Raw genomic sequence first — 15786 nt, forward strand, 5'->3', positions numbered from 1 at the left:
ATTCCCTCCCCTGAGACTCCCAGCCAACCCAAAGCCAGCTCCACAATCCTTCCCTGCAACCCCAAACACAACAGCAACACTGTGATTTTCTGAAGTTGACGTCATCTCTTTGGCTTGGAGAGGAGGTGGGACCTGGGAGAGGACAGCGGACAGGTGCCACAGGCTCTGCCCATGACTATGGGTTTAGTGCAGCGCAGTGCCAGTGAGGCTGGGAGAAGCAGGCAGGGACCAGAGTGTCGACCTGTGACCTATAGAGCCGGGGCTCTGGAGTAAGCATGGTGATGCTGAAGGTGAAGACGTTTGGCTTTGGACTTTTTTTAAGTGAATTTAACACCCAGCCAAAGGAAAGTGGAAAATAACATGACAGAGTCCATCTATCCCACCAGGGCATGTGAGACCACAAAGCTGGGTGACTACCCAATGTCCTTTCTGGTCCCAGCCTCAGCCCCTGGGAGTGCTGAGCCCTGAGTAGACGTGACAGAGCCCGAGGGAACCTACCCACACCCAACACTGCAGAAAGGACTTCACTGTTGCTTGGGTAGAGATGATTTAGTTGTCAGTCTAAATACAAATCATTAAACTATTTTCAACATTAAAAATAAAATGTGAGCTGCTTGTTTGCATCTGAAGGAATTTTAATGTGGAGTTATAAAGATTTTTTTTTTTTTTTGCTGAGGAAGATTCGCCCTGAGCTAACATCCACTGCCAATCTTCCTCTTTTTATATGTGAACCACCACCATAGCGTGGCCACTGACAGACGAGTGGCGTAGGTCTGTGCCCAGGAACCGAACTCAGGCTGCCGAAGCGGAGTGCACTGAACTTAACCACTAGGCCACCGGGGCTGGCCCGGGAGTTATAAAGATTTGATGAGGGAATATGTTTCTTCTCTGAGAGATTGCAGATTATTACTGATTTTCAGACTATGGCTGATTTCCCCCCTGCTGTTTTTACCTTAATATATTTTAATGTTTTCGTTGTGATCTCCTTGTGAACAAAAGAATGAATTTTAGCAGGTTCTGCTTCATGTCATGGCCAGGTAGCTTCTAATCAGACCACCCCTTTCACAGATGACAACTGTAAGCTCTGAGCGATAGATGAAAGCAGCTCCGTGAGGCTCTGGGTAGCAGCCCAAAGCAGGTGGATTTGGAGGGATGGGTGCACTTGGAGGAAGGGATGGCACTGGGTGAATTTCCATATTTTACAACCCCCAGCCTCAGGGCAGGCTCTAGTTCACACAGAAACTCAGATAGATCATGTTATTGATCACTTTTTTACATGTTTATCCAATCAGAAGAACAGAGAGGAAAACAAAAGATGTAGAAAATGAAATGAGACTCAGGAGCCTGTAGATAATATTAAAAAGTCTAGTAAACATTTAATTATAGCCTGAGAAGGAGAGGAGAGAAATAACAGCTGAAAAATTCCCAATTTTGGTGGAAAACATAAATTTGTAAATTTCAGAAGCTCAGTAAACCCCACACAGAATAAACACAAAGAAAACCACACCTAAGTACATCATAGTCAGAGCACTGAAAACCAAAGATCAATAGAAAATGGTCACAGCAGCCTAGGAACTCAGCACACTGATAACAATGGTTAAAATAATTGCCTAAAAAAATGGAGCCTCCATCAGGCAGAAAATCAGTAAGGTCATAGTTGAACTCAACAACAGCATCAATCAACTGGATATAATTGACATCTATAGACTACTTTATCAAACAACAGCAGGATACACATTCTTCTCAAGCCCACATGGAGCATTCACTAAAAGAGACCACATTCTGGGCCATAAGCACACCTTAACAAATTCAAAAGAATAGAAATCATACAACGTATGCTCTCAGACCACAATGGAATCAAACCAGAAATCAATAACAGAAAGATAGCTGGAAAATCCCAAAACGTGTAAAGGTAAAACAACAGACTTCTAAAGAACACATGAGTCAAAGAAGAAAGCTCAAAAGAAATTTAAAAATATTTTGAAATAAATGAAAATGAAAACACAACTTATCAGAATTGTGTGATGCAGTGAAAGCAGTGCTTAGAGGGAAATTTATAGCATTGAATGCATATATTATAAAAGAAGAAAGATCTAAAATCAATCATCTAGGTTTCCATCTTAGGAAACTAGAAAAAGAAGAGCAAATTAAATCCAAAGTAAGTAGAAAAACAGAAATCACAAAAATTAGAACAGAAATCAATGAAATTGAAAATAGGAAATCAATAGATAAAATCAACAACACCAAAAGCTGGTTTTTTGAAAAGATCAATAAGATCAATAGGCCTCTAGCCAGGCTAACTCAGAAAAAACAGAGGACACAAATTACTAATATCAGAAATGAGAAAGGGGACATCACTACAGATCCCATAGACACCAAAATGATAATAAAGAACACTATAAACAATTCTATGCTCACAAATTTTATATCTTAGGTGAAAAAGACCAATTCCTTGAAAGACACAATCTGCCAAACTCACACAAGAAGAAATAGACAATCTAAATAGGCCTATATCTATTGACGAAATTGAATCAAAAATTAATAACCTTCCAAAACAGAAAGCTCCAGGCCCAGATGGGTTCACTGGTGAATTCTATCAAACATTCAAAGAAGAAATTATACTAATTCTCTACAATCTCTTTCAGAAGATAGAAGCAGAGAGAATACTTCTTAATTTATTTGATGAAGCCAACATCACTCTAATACCAAAACCAGACAAAGACATTATAAGAAAAGAAAACTACAGACCAATAACTCTCATGAACATAGATGCAAAAATCCTCAATAAAATATTAGCAAACTAAATCAAACAACGCATAAAAAGAATTATACAGCACAACAAAATGGGATTTGTCCTGGGTATGCAAGGCTCATTCAAAAACCAATTAATGTAATCCATCATATCAACAGGCTAAAGAAGAAAACTCACATGATCATATCAATAGATGCAGAAAAAGCATTTGACAAATTCCAACACCAATTTATGATAAAAACTGTCAGGAAAAAAGAACTTCCTCAAATTGATAAAGAACATCTATTAAAAACCTACACCTCACAACATACTTAATAGTGAGAAACTAGAAGCTTTCCCACTAAGATCAGAAACAAGGCAAGGATGTCCCCTCTCATCACTCCTTTTCAACATCATACTAGACATCCTAGTTAATTCAATAATACAAGAAAAGGAAATAAAATGTTTAGAGACTGAGAAAGAAGAAATAAAACTATCTGTTCTCAGATGACATGAGTGTGTATGTAGAAAATCCAAAATAATTGACAAACAAAAAGCCCACTAAAACTCCTGGAACTATTAATGAATATAGGAAAGTTGCAGGATACAAGATTAATACACAAACGTCAATTGTTTTCCTATATACTGGCAATGAACAAGTGGAATTTGAAATTGAAAACACAATACCATCTACATTAGCACCCCCCAAAATGAAATATCTAGGTATAAATCTAACAAAATGTGTAAAAGATCTATATGAGGAAAACTACAAAGCTCTGATGAAAGAAATGAAAGAACTAAATAAATTCAGAGATGTTCCATGATCGTGAAGAGGAAGACTCAATGTTGTCAAAATGTCAGTTCTTCCCAGCGTGATCTACAGATTCAATGCAATCCCAATCAAAATTCCAGCAAGTTATTTTGTGGACTTCAACAAACTGATTCTAAAGTTAATATAGAGAGAAGCCATAAGACCCAGAATAGCCAACACAATATTGAAGAAGAACAAAGTTGGAAGACTGGCACTACTGGACTTCAAAACTTACTATAAAGCTACAGCAATCAGTGTGGTATTGGTGAAAGAATAGAGAAATAGATCAATGGAACAGAATAGAGAGCCCAGAAATAGACCCACATAAGTATAGTCAACTGATCCTTGACAAAGGAGCAAAGGCTATGCAATGGAGCAAAGATGGTCTTTTCAACAAATGGTGCTGGAACAACTGGACGTCCACACGCAAAAAATGAATCTAGACACAGACCTTACACCTTTCAGAAAAATTAACTCAAAATAGATCATATACCTAAATGTCAAATGTAAAACTATAAAACTCCTAGAAGATAATATAGGAGAAAATCTAGATGACCATGGGTTTGGTAATGACTTTTTAGACACAGCACCAAAGGCGCAAAGCATGCAAGAAAGAATAGATAAGCTGGACTTCATTAAAATTAAATTTTTCTGCTCTGCGAAAGACACTGTCAAGAGAATAAAAAGAAAAGCCACAGATTGGGAGAAAATATTTGCACAAGTCATAGCTGGTAAAGCACTCTTATCCACAATATACAAAGAACTCTTAAAACTCAACAATAAAAAAATGAACAACCTGATGAAAAAATGGGCCAAAGGCCTTAACAAATACCTCACCAAAGAAGATATATAGATGGAAAATAGGCATATGGAAAGATGCTCCACATCATATGTTAACAGGGAAATGCAAACTAAAACAACAATGAGATACCCCTACACACCTATAAGAGTGGCCAAAATCCAGAACACTGACGGCACCAAATGCTGGTGAGGATGTGGAGCAACAGGAATTCTCATTCGTTGCTGATGGGAATGCAAAATGGTGCAGCCAATTTCGAAGACAATTTGGCCATTTCTTACAAAACTAAACATACTCTCACCATAGGATCCAGCAATCTTACACCTTGGTATTTACTCAAAGGAGCTGAAAACTTATGTCCACACAAAAGCCTGCACGCAGATGTTTATAGCTGCTTTATCGTAATTGGCAAAACTTGGAAGCAACCAAGATGTCCTTTAGTAGGTGAATGGATAAATTGTGGTCCATCCAGACAATGTAATATTATTCAGCACTAAAAAGAAATGAGCTGTTGTGGAAATTAATTAAAGAAACCTAAACTAAATTGGAGCAGGAAAGCCTGCAGGGGGCGCTCTCACATCCCATCGCACATTGTCATTTGCAACAAACAGAAAGAGAGGGTCGCTTGAATCTCAGACAGGAAGTAAAACTGCTTTACTACTAAAGGAAGATTTCTCTCCTCTCCTGGAAACAGCCCAGCCAATAGGAAACCGTTGCCGCCCTGAACTGTTACTCTCCCCCAATGGACTTTCCTGTAGAACAGCCCTGCCCTCTCCCCCTTTTCTCTATAAAAGCAGCTCCCTCCTGTGTTTTCTGGATTTGCCTATGGTTTGCATAGCACGCATATCCTGAATTGCAGTTCTTTTGGCTGTTCCTGAATAAACTCATTTTGAGGATAAAATAACAGATGAATTTGTTAAGTTGACACTACCAAGCCATGAAAATACATGGAGGAAACTTAAATGCATATTACCAAGTGAAAGAAGCCAATCTAAAGAGTCTACATACTGTATGATTGCAACAATATGACAATCTGGAAAAGGGACGATTGGAGACAGTAAAAGGATCAGTGGTTTCCAGGAGTCAGGGGGAGGGCAGGAATGAATAGCTGGAGTACAGAGGATTTTAGGGCAGTGAAACTATTCTGTATGATACTATAATGGTAGAAAAATGTCATTATACATCTGTCAAAACCAATACAACGTACAACACCAAGAGTGAACCTAACATAAACTGTGGCCTTTGGGTGATGATGACTTGTCCACGTAGGTTCACCAATAATAACAAATGTTATCACTCTGGTGGGGGATGTTGACAGTGGGGGAGTCTGTGCATGTGTAGGGGGAGGCAGTGGGTATATGAGAATTCTGTATTTTTCGCTCAGTTTTGCTATGAAACTAAAACTGCTCTAAAAAACGTCTGCTAAAAATTGTACAACTAAGAATTGTAGATTTCAGAATACACAAATTTACACAAAAAACTAAAATAGTAATAATAACTGAGAGAGGAGTGGGGAATGAGTGGAAATATAGACTATACAAGAATGGAAGAATGTTAATAAGTATTGAAGTGGTGGATACACAGAAGTGTATTGCCTAATTTGGTATACTCATACATGTTTTATATCTTTCATAACAATGTTCTCTTTAAAAAAGCAATTGAAGGGAAAGTGTTCAACATGTAAGACAGTCAATAGAGGTTCAACATTTACATTGGAGCCTCTGAGGAAGAAAATTACACTAATGGAACAGAACACATATTTAAGCACATAATTCAAGAATATTTTTCATAATAAAAGAAGACAAACTTATAGATTAAAAAAGTCACATTGAATCTCAAGAAAAATGACTCTACAGCATTGTCAACACTAAGACACCCTGGAAATTTACTAGGTTTCAAATAATTAAAATATAAATCTTTTTTTAGCAGCCTAGCAAGAATATCAAGTTAGTTATAAAGAGAAAACTCAGTCTGGCCTCAGACTTCTTCACAACAGCAGTTGATATCAGGAGACAGCCGAGCAATGCTCATGAGAGCCTCAGGGAAAGACGGTATGAACACCATTTTATATCCAGCTAAATTGTCATAAGCAAAAGCAGCTAGCAAACATTTTTCAACATGCAAAAGCTCAAGGGATGTTACTCCTATGAGCAAGAGGGTAACTTCAGTCAACCAAGAAGTGAATTTTAAAATAGTATCAAAATAACTAGCAGTAGAGACCTGCCCAGTGGCGTAGTCTTTAAGTTCTAGTGCTCCACATCGGCGGCCCGAGGTTCGCAGGTTTGGATCCCAGGCACTGACCGACACACCGCTTGTCAAGCCATGCTGTGGCAGGCATCCCATATAAGTAGAGGAAGATGGGCACGATGTTAGCCCAGGGCCAATCTTCCTCAGCAAAAAGAGGAGGATTAGCAACAGATGTTAGCTCAGGGCTAATCTGCCTCACCAAGAAAAAAAAATAACTAGCAGTAGGCCGTGAATCTGTTTAACTCTGGGACTAAGGCTAGACCAAATGTGGCTAGGACAAATTTATAAGAAGGTAAGGTAATAAATTTCCAAGCACAAAGAAATCATAACGCTAACAATAAGTGCAAAGGAGTGAGAAGGTGGGAAGTAGGCAAAATCTGCTGATTTCCTCATCTTTATGGCCAGGGGCTAAAAGATATTATTTAAAATAGATAAAGCATTTATTATAGAGGAACAAGTCCATTTCACACTGACGGTAAGCGCTAAGAAATGTGACAGGTGATGGAGGAGAGCGTGAGACAAGGGACCCCTGTGTGACTACGCACTGCTCAAGGTGGTGCTCAGAGCATAGTGCTTAAGGATGGGAGAATAGACCACTACAAAATGCAAAAATTAATCATTTAAATTTTAAAAATAAAACATATCCAAAGTTGTTCTTAAAATATTAGGTGTTTATTTTACAAAAAGTGTTTTGAGTACAAGAAATATTGCCAATACGTATATCATCCCTTTCACGCTGGTCTCTCTTATTTTGTATCCAGCAGCTATGGCGGTTAAGACTGGGTAGCCAGAAGCTGTAACAAAAAACCCATTTCCATTGTGTGGTTGTGTAATTATATTCTCAGAGGAGCTCAATAAAACAGAATTTTAGAATTGCTTTTATTGCTTTCCTAAAGATTAAGTTTCATAGGCCCACAGGAGGCTGGATGGTTAACTTTTAAGATTTTTCTGGAGAATACATTTCAACAATTTTAAAATCTTAAGACTGAGGAATTGGTTGTCTGTTACACGAGAACCATCATGATCCGGCTTTCTCAATCTGGGTGTGGACTCCAGGCATTCTGCTAGGAAAAGAAAGGAAACCCCTAAAATAGATTCCCATCACCAGATGATATATTCCTTCAGTAAGAAATAATTTGCAAGGAAAATTCCACATTCAATAGCTGCAGTTTTAAATTTTATTTTGGGTTCTCCGTATCCAAAATATGTTGAGTGGAAATTGTTAGCAATTAATAAGGTAATTATTATGCTTACAAGCTAAATTTATCTTCTTCTGATCAAGATTTCTCATCTAAAGTTCTTGAACTTGAAAGCAATTTAGATAAGAGGGATGCTTTCTTCTCCTTCCTCTGCAATCTCTTCATTTCTAGATGTTGGAGGCAATGAGGCACGCAATCCATCCATCTTGCCCCCACTCAGTTCGTTGTCAGGAAATATCACGACCATCTGGCAGGATTCGGACGCGTTCTCTGGAGAATGCCAGACACCAGCCCATCTGGTGAACATTAGTCTGGGGACTTCTTGGTCGAGGTAACTTTCACATAGTTTTGGTACAAACTGAAAATATGGTATTTGATTACAAAAGAATTTAGAAAAATAAGTGTGGTCAGAGCAAAGTTGTACAGGGATCAAAAAAAAAAAAAAACCCAGAAAAAAGACTTTGGAAGAAAAACAGGAAAATTTGTTTAAAAAAATTAAAAGCCATTCAAAGATATCCAATGTTTGCCACAAAAGTTCTTTTTAGAAACTAAATCTTCAGTTCAACCTTTTTATGGTATTTACATTGTTTTTGGTTGAAAAGAACCACATAGATAAATATTTTCAGTAATTTGTGAGTCTAAATCATTATGTTTTTCTATATGCTCATAAAATAACGATACTACTTATATTTGCTAATTTAAAGGAAAAAAATAGTTTATAAACGCCAGATTTGTGGCTCCAGAAATTCCTTTGTTTCTTGTTTCAATGACAGAGTTAAAGAGACCCACTGTGTCTATATGGAAGCACCTCTCAGGAAATTATACCTACGTCATTGCCAAATTCAAAGTTTTCTTAATCATTTTTATTCTAGAAAGCATTGTAACTTCTCAAGTGTCAAAATAGTCAACTCTTAACTATTAATGTGTGCAGATGCTGCCCACTGCTTCACAGATCTGTTTCAGCCTCTTCCTGGTCCCCCATCTGATGACGTCTCCCAGCCTCCTGGGGGCTGGGGGCTATGACTCAGTTCCAGCCACAGACCGTGAGTAGAAGTGACACACCGCTTCCAGACCGGCTTAGACCTCTCTCTGGTCTCTTCCTACAGCCAGTCGGAATGCGAGGCAGCCCAGTGACTTGGGAAGTCCCTTCTGGTCCCTAAATGGCTGAGCAGAAGAGGGACCCTCTCTCCTACTCAGACCTCCTCACCTCCCCCACCCCACCCGCCCTATCCACTGGAACCTCTTTCCACTGTTTACATGAGCAATAAACACACTTCTCTTGTGTTTGAGCCATTAAACATTTTTATGTCTATTTGTTACTACAGTTAGCCTAACCCAATACACCCAATAAATTGTAAGATTTCCTCTCACTCGTTTCTCCTGAAATATCGCTAAACATTTCCGTGTTTTCTCATGATGTTAGCTTCTGTTCTGTAACTGGAACTGCTTTAGAAACGTTATTCCCAGACACTGAGTTTTTGTTTCGAACACCATGTTGTTATAGTTTTTCTTCCCCAACAGCAAAGGATTTACGCTGCCTCGTTCACACTTGCCATGTTTTGTATCCATCTTGGGATCTGGACAGTGGGTGTCTGTGCCAGAGCTCCCGTTCTGACCTGCTGCTGCAGTTCCAGAACATTCTGTCCCCGGAGGTGTCTAAACACAGCAGGTGCTCAGTGGGGCTGAGTGACCAGCTCAGACTCAGTCGGATGTGCTCAGAAAAGAGCCTTTAATTAACTGCAGACTCTCCAGTGCAGGGAGCTTGCAAGGCCTTTCCTTCCAGAAGGCTCAGGTGTGCCTTTAGCAGAGCTCTGAGCAGGTGATGGACGGGGCAGGAGCAAGACTGCAGCAAGTCTGCTGTTCCAACCCATGTGTTCCAGTGGACTGAGACCTAAGAAATGGCATACAGACTCTGCTTATGCCCTGGGGAAACTTTTTTTTTTTAATCACTTTTGCTATATAAGTTATATATATTCATTGCAGAAAAGTATAAAATTAACAAACAAAAAGAAAAAGACACTCATAACCCCATCACACAGAAAAATGACTCATATCTATATTGTTATGAACATACAAACTGTAAGCCCATTGGTTCCCAATGAGTATGTGACATACGATCCATCATATACAACTTTTCCTGTAATAATTACATCACCAGCAGTTTTCAAGATCAATGTAGATCTACCAGATCACTTTAATAGTTGCATAGAATGACATTGTTTGAATAAATACAGTTTATTGACTAATCCTTTCTTGTTGACGATTAAATTGTTCAGATATTGGCTACTATAAGAATGCTGTGAAAACCCTGTTGTGAGTATATTTGGGGGCACATCTCTTATTATAGCCTCAGGATAAATTCTAAGAAGTTGTACACATTTCTAAGGTTTTGGGCACCAAACAATCCCAGAGACACAAGTGACAAAAGCTCCCCCGTCCCCCGAGCTCCCTGCACACAGGGACAACATTCTGTTCAGTGTTTGCTCATCTGATACCTGAAACTCGGCTGTTGTTAGTCTTTTAATTTACAGTTTTATCGGTAGTGTTGACCCATTTTCATGCTCATTGACCATTTGCTGTTCCTCTTGTTAACTGCCTGCTATCCTTTCACCAGGTTTTTCTAGTTTATACATTTTTTTAAATTGATATATAAAGGTTCTTTAAGCAGCGAGATATTAACCCTTTGTTTGCTGCACGTGTGGCAAACGTTTCTCCCAATTTCTCTTGTGACTTTTGACTGTGGGGCTTGGGTTTTGTTATTGTTGTTGTTGTTTAGTTGCAATCTATCAATTTTTCTTCCGTTATGATTTATGCCTGCACCCTCAGTTATCACCGCGAGGGTATGTTATTCTGTGCGTGTGCACGCATATGTGTGTGTGTGTTTGCTTTTCACACTCAGTTCTCTAAAACGTTGGGCACTAATTTTGGCGCATGGTGCAAGGTGAATTCCCTGTCCACAGGTAACGTGTGAGTGATCCTCAGAAGCACATAGAGTCCAGACAGCTCACCCCACCTGCCTGCGAGGAGAGGGTGCATGCTGGGGCTGCAGTGATGGGACTGGAGCCCAGCTCGTCCACTGGCTGGGTGACCCCAGGAAAGACTCCACCTCTCAGTACAGTCTACTCGCCCATGAGCAGGCATTGTAATCATAGCAACCTCGTGGGTTGTTTTGAGGCTCAAATAAGCAAATATATGTAAAGTTACTTATATTAGCATCTGGCACATAGTAAGCACTACAGAAATGTTGTAGTTGTAGAGTTTGATCTTAATTTTATGAAGATATATGGTTGTTTCAATACATACAATGACAAATTAATATTTTATAAGCTCTCCTTAAAATTGTTCCAAGTCTTCAGATCCAAATAGGCTGCACCGGACACAACTGGAACCTGGTGGTACAACTGGAGGTGACATTTGTTAACCATTCCTCCCAGGGCGAGACCCTGGGCCTGAATTGTGGGTCTGTAGGAGGGGGAAGTTCTGAGCCGCAGGTGACTGGGGCCCAGGGACTAGCTGCCTCATGGTAGGAAAATGATTGGCAAAGACGGTGTCCCGAGGAAGGAGAAACTTAGAAGGAAGATTGGAGCCCTCCAGAGACTGTCCATTAAACAGAGAAAGATCCTTCAGACGCCAACTTGGCTCTGCCGCCCAGATGGTAATAGACAAAAGCCTTAAGCAACTGCACGTAACCAAACTGGCGGGAGTCCAGGCATGTTAACGCAGCCACAGCTGATCGACCGAGGGAACGCAGGCGGCTCTAGAAGTTGTCAGGTTGTGCGATTCTACTCAATATGTCATCTTAGAACAATGCCCTCGATTCTCATACAGAGCTGGCGGGAGCAAGTTCGCTCGCTGTCAGATCACGAATAGGCAGGCCCTTCCTCCTGCACACCTGCCTCCGGCAATTATAGGAGAAAGGGCGTAAGGTCCCAGGTAACTCTGTTGTGCTGTTTATAGAGGAAAGGACTGGAAACACCAGCCGTTACCAGGACTGGAGGAAGTCCTGGGACCACACGGCTCCCGGCACAGCACGCCCCGGCTGGCCGCCCTCGCTGCCCCTCCGTCACCCCCGACCCCATCCGTGCACCCCTTCACTTCTCTTACAGCCACTCCCGTGGATCTCACCTCGTCTATGGTGATAAACCAGCACTCAGGCCTGCTGCCTGCACTTCTCCCTAGAACTCGAGGCCAGCACACCTGCATTCCTCAGGGCTCTCCAGAGAGACAGAACCAAAACACATGTGTAGAGAGAGAAAGAGATTCATTACAAGGGATGGCTCGCGCAGTCATGGAGGCTGACAAGTCTCAACACCTGTAGGTTGAGCTGGCAAGCTGGAGAACCAGGAGAGCTGAGGGTTTAGTTCAAGTCAAAGGCAGGAAAAGGCTGATGTCCTGGTTCAAAGTCCACCAGGCATGAGAATCTCTTCTAACTTGGGGAGGGGGTCAGTCTTTTTCTTTATTCAGACCTTCACCTGATTGGATGAGGCTCACTCACATTGGGGAAGGCAATCTGCTTACTCAGTCTATAGATTTAAATGTTAGCTCATCCAGAGTTACCCTCACAGAAACACCCAGAATAATGTTGAACCAAATATCTGGGCACTCCATGACCCAGTGAAGTTGACACATAAAATTAACCATCACAGCACCCAACTGCCTACAAGACTTCTCCCTCTAGGTGGCTAACAGGCACCTCAAAACAATGAAGTCCAAAATAAACTTCTGCCCTTCCTTCCCAAGACCACCAGAGGAAGGAGCAATCCCACTGGCCCCTCAGTCAGGTAGGATCCTGGGACCCACTCTGCACGCCCCTTTCTCGAATGCCCAGCGGCCAATCAACCAACATATCTTGTTGGTTCTACCTGGGAAGCACACCCAGAATCTGGGCTTTTCTGGCCATCTCCCCAGCCCCCGCCCTCTTGCCTGGTCTCAGCCATGGTCGGCCTTATGGTGCAGATGGTGAATCCTGCACTGGGAGCCTCGCTCCCTGCCCCCGCACTGAGTGGGGCTGCAGCCAGATGCCCCACGGGATGTGGGCAGCAGCGGGATGCCCACCCCAGGCCTGGCCAAGGAGCGTCCCTCCCCCACCTACCAGTGCAGACCCCAGCAGCCTGGGACTCCGGATGGCCCTGTGAGCAGACGCCCACCCCTTCCCCGGGTGTGACAGTGACAGCAGCCCCAGCAACCTGAAGTGGCATATAGGCTGCAGATCAAGTGTGTCCTTTCTCAAACCCTCCAGTGACATCCCCCACGTCAGTGTCAAATCAAAGTCCTGACACCGACACTGACCGTCCTCAAGGTCCTCCCGGTGGGCTCCCATCCCCTCTGCCCTGGGGGCCCTTCGCTCTTGGATGGCAGCAGGCCGGGCCCTGCCGCGGGCTCCCCTGCCCCCCTTTCTGCCCAGGACTGCTCTCCCTCCAGGTGCCCACAGGCTCCCTCCAGCCTTCTCCGCCTTTGCTCAGATGCCACCTCCTCCCCCAAACCTCGGGCCACCAATCAACACGGCAACGGTCCTTCAGCCCCGTCTTGCTGCACTTCACGCTTCTGCATGGCGTTCACGGCCAGCGGTAGATCCTGTATCGTGCAGGTGCATGTCTTCATCCGCGTCCGTCTCTCCCTGGGAGAGGACTGAACCCCTGCTCCCCACCACAACCCTCACCACGAGATCAGGAGACGTTGTTGAATGGATGTGTTGGTTGAAGGAAGCGAGGTGAAGAGCATGTGTATAAACCACTACTGCTCTGCAAGGGAGAAGCTGCGGTCTGCACGTGCATTTAAACTCTCGGGAGGATAGGAAGGCAACAGTGATGTGGGAGGGCCCTGGGTAGGAGGGGCGAGAGTGGGAGGGACACCTTCTGATGAAGTTGAACCAGCTATAACCTACTCAGAAAATTAAATTAATTTTTTAATTAAAAAACCAAGATGAGCCCACAGTCCAAATGGTCGGAGTAGGCATTCCCTAAGAAATGCTCCCACGCCCCTGCTTCCCTAGGAGTTTCAGCACGGAAAGCCATGACCAGCGACTACCCTGGAGGCTGAAGGGAGGTGCGGGGCTAGGAGCCGAGGAAGAGCAAGTGCAGGGCCCAGCGGCCAGTGTGCTTCACATGCCAGATCCTGGGTGGATCGTAACGCGTCCTCGCCTGTTTGGGAGTGCAGACGGGAGGGTCCTCCCGGCCTGGACCGAAGCTGTTAGCAAGAAGCCACCCAAACGGAAGCTAGCCCCTGGGTCTTCGGAACATGGAGCTCCCTCACGGAGGCCAAAAGGCAGGGAGTGTGGCCAGGGTTGGGGCACCTGGGTCCAGGAGATGTTGGGTTCCATGCTGGGCCTGCTAGGCCGTGACCTGCTTTAAATCGGAGAGGGACATTCCCCCAGTGTAGACACAGGGGAGCCAAGGACAACCCACAGACTCGAATCTTGGAAACTTCTGGGGTGGAGGAGATAGCTCATAGTAAAGAATGAGGAAATGAGACAACTCGAACAAGAGAATTCACTTCCAGCCAAGATGGAGTAACAGGGACCACATCTACCCTCTCACTTGGAGCAACCAAAAAAGCCCCAAGGGAGACAAAATACATCAAACAATGGTTCTCAAGACAAAGTCACTGGGCATCTGACAAGGAAGGACAGTCATTCCTGAGGGACGGGGGACAGACTATGTGGCCCTGCGACGCCCCCGTGACTGCCGGAGTGTCCACTGCTGCAGTGCGGGGAGGGAGACCAAGGAGGCTGACCTGAGTCGTCTCTGCAAACCTGTATGGTGAAAACGAAGGGCGTCCTCGGGACGGAGCTGTTCAGAGCGATGCTCCCTGTGTCTGCCTCCTATAAACGCCTGCTGGTGGTCCCCCCTGCGGGGGACAGGGGCGGGGGGGCGGAGATCTTGGCAGTAGCTGACAACTTGGTCCTGGAGTGTCCAAGCAGCTGGAAGCCACCTTCCTAACTCCTGCCCCGCTGCCTGTCCACTACGCAGCCTCCACCTCTCCCAGGAGCAAGATTGCGCCACTCACAGGGGAGGCCAGGGGAACGAGGGTGAGCAGCGCCTGCAGGTGGTGCTCGGCGGCCTTGGGTTCCAGGACAGGAATGGGTGGATGTGTCGTCAGGAGGGAAGGACGGTTCTAAAGGAACAGGCTGCCAGGGAGCAGCCGTGCGGGAAGGGAAGCCACGCTTCTCCCTCCTTCCACACCCCATCAGTGGGTCACGGCGAGGACGCGATGCTCTGGAAGAGCCGTGAGCCCCAGTTGGCCCTCAGGTTGCGCAGAAAAGTGCACCTGTCAGGACTGCCCCAGAACATCCCTCTCAACAATGTGGGTGTCCCAGGCCCCTGGGAGATGCACAGTGTAGAGATGGGCTGGAGTGGCAGAGTGCACGGCTCTGAAAAAGGGAGCTGCTGCAGAGCTGAAACAGCATCTGAAGAAGAATCCCAGGAGCAGAGGGCAGACAAAGAGGCCTTGACTTCTGGGTACAAGCCGCAAGGGCGGGAGCAGCCGCTGCCATGCTGCACGGGCGTGTCCGGCGTCCTGTGCCCCATGGCCACCACGCCACGCGGGGTACGTGCCTCCTTCCTTAACCAGACGCCAGCAGCCTAAGGGCTCTGTGGGTTTTGTTGAAGAAGAGCCGCTATGATGGGGAGAGTATTTTTAGATTCTATTTTCTGCCGAGTGCCTTGAGCTGGATTAACAGAGCCAGCATGAAAAGCCCACATCACAAACAGCAGCGAGTACCTGCTCCACCGGGCGAGAGGTCTGAAGGAAACCCCCCTGCAACCCAGACTCAGCCATCTGCTTCCATCTCTGGGCTCCTTAACTAACCAGGAGCTCAAATTAGCCTCGAGGAAAAAGAAAGCAAAAAGCCATTTCTTTATTGTAAAAAGGAAGACAAAACCCAAAAGCAGACATGCAGGGCCGAGACGGCTGCATGTGTCGACGGTTATCTCCCTTCCTGCACCTTTCGGCTCCTTCTGTTCGTGGAAGGCCGGATCTGAGCTGTGGCAGGATGGAAGGA

Source organism: Diceros bicornis, chromosome 27 (genome assembly GCF_020826845.1).
Source record: "Diceros bicornis minor isolate mBicDic1 chromosome 27, mDicBic1.mat.cur, whole genome shotgun sequence".
In the NCBI taxonomy this organism is placed as follows: domain Eukaryota; kingdom Metazoa; phylum Chordata; class Mammalia; order Perissodactyla; family Rhinocerotidae; genus Diceros; species Diceros bicornis.